We start from the raw sequence: 2,148 nt of genomic DNA on the forward strand, positions 1-2,148 counted from the left end.
TGTTCATCTTCTGATTCTCCGATGGCCATTAGAGCTTGATCCTCCTCAGCTTCATCTTCAGAGTCCTCATCTGATGTTTCTCCCCAAGCAGCAACCATAGCCTTAGTTGAACCTTTGTTTCTTTTTGGTTGAACCTGTTCCTTCTTCCTGTTTCTTCTTTCAGCTCTTTCTTTCTTCCATTCAATCTCCCATTGAGGGCAGTTTCTGATGTGGTGATCAGTCTTCCCACACTTGTAACACCCCTCATTGGTTTGTTTCTCAGGAGCCCTTGGTTTGCTGAATGTTGTTCCTTTTGAAGCACCCTTTCCTCTCATAAGATATTTCTTGAAATCTCTGGTTATCATAGCCATTTCATCATCTTCAAGATCTGATCCTTCTGAAATTCTGAGAGCCAGACTTCTTTCTTTCTTTGGAGCATCCATCTTCATTGTTTGCCTTCTCAATTCATAGGCAGTGAGATTTCCAATCAGTTCATCCAACTTTAAAGTAGTAATGTTCTTGGATTCCTGAGTGGCAGTGATTTTGCTTTCCCAGGAGATTGGCAGAACTCTAGTTAGAATCTTCTCCACCTTGTCTTCTTCCAGGATAATCCTTCCAAGAGACTCAAGTTCATTTGTCAGTGTAGTGAACCTGGTATACATTTCTTGGATAGTTTCTCCATCCTTCATAGTAAAATTCTCATATTGAGAATACAGCAGTGTTCCTCTTGACCTCTTCACCTGAGGTGTTCCTTTATGAGCCACTTGTAAAGTGTCCCAAATCTCCTTGGCAGTAGTACAGCCTTGAATCCTGCTGTACTCATCAGGACCAAGTCCACACACTAACCATTTCTTGGCTTTTGCATTCTTCTCCCATTTCCTTAGATCTTCAGCAGTACAATCTACTCTTGTCTTTGGAACATCCACTCCTTCAGCATTCTTCTTGGTTGTGGCTAAAGGACCATCAGTGATGATATCCCAAAGCTCATAGTCTTCGCCCATTATATGGTCCCTCATTCTACTTTTCCACCAGGAGTAGTAGAGACATTGAAGAGAGGAGGCCTGGCAGTGGATTGCCCTTCCCAGTTCCCAGATGGTGCACTCATGTTGATCTTTTCCTAAGGTGTTAACCTCTTCAAGAATAACCTGCTCTGATACCAATTGTTGTTTTAAACATCAATACCACACAAGAGAGGGGGGGGGGTGATTTGTGTGGTACCTAATTTTCGCGTTAGAAGAACCAGGTTCTTCTAAGTGTTCTAACTACAGCAGTTTGCGGAATAATACATACTGAAAGTAAAGTGCACAGAGATTTTTACGTGGAAAACACCTGGCTCAAAAGGTGAAAAAACCACGACCTACTACTCAGTAGGATTTTCCCAAACTCCACTAAAATCACTGAGCCAAAAACTGCATTTACAAAACTCTTTGTAAACCTAAGGATTAACTCTAATCCCAGTGTAGCACACAACCTCAACTGTTGCGACACTTTCAAGTTAACTCTAACTTGAATACTCAATATACCTATTACAATTGCTTCTATGAAAGCTGAAAGGTACAATATGAAAACCTACTACAATTGAACTACACTTAGAATAAACACAATGATGAAACTGGTTCTTCTATCTTAGTTCCTGTAGCTTCAGACGTGCACACTTGTATCTCGCATATGTTGCTTGCAAATCAGACTTGATCTTTTTGCTCTCAAATATGCTTAACTTCTTCTTATGTGCAATCACCTGTAAAAGAGAACAATCGTTATATTTATAGAGTTAGTAATCAGAGTTTGATAAGAACTCGAATTGTGGATCCTTTGACAATTCGAGTCCAAGAACAACTCCAACTCCTAATCCATATCCTTGATCCGGATATAATTCTCTTTTCATAAGGAGACTTCAACTCCTTATCCTATATGCAATCTTTTCGATCAATTCAGAAGATATTGTTGCTGATCCTTGAGACTTATCTTCTTCACGCGTATGTCACATGTGTAAGCATATCGACACTGTGTCTCACATGATGGACCTGGTTCATGACTGAGTTCATTTTGTCAATCTTCAAAACTTCATCTGAAATTGGGCCAACAATAAGTATAGCACAAAGTTAAGGATCGAGGAAGACATTATCTCGCGGTCCCAAAAAGAAGAAAAGGTGAGTTCAATACGGACGG

The sequence above is a fragment of the Nicotiana attenuata genome, unplaced genomic scaffold (assembly GCF_001879085.1).
Source record: "Nicotiana attenuata strain UT unplaced genomic scaffold, NIATTr2, whole genome shotgun sequence".
Classification (NCBI taxonomy): domain Eukaryota; kingdom Viridiplantae; phylum Streptophyta; class Magnoliopsida; order Solanales; family Solanaceae; genus Nicotiana; species Nicotiana attenuata.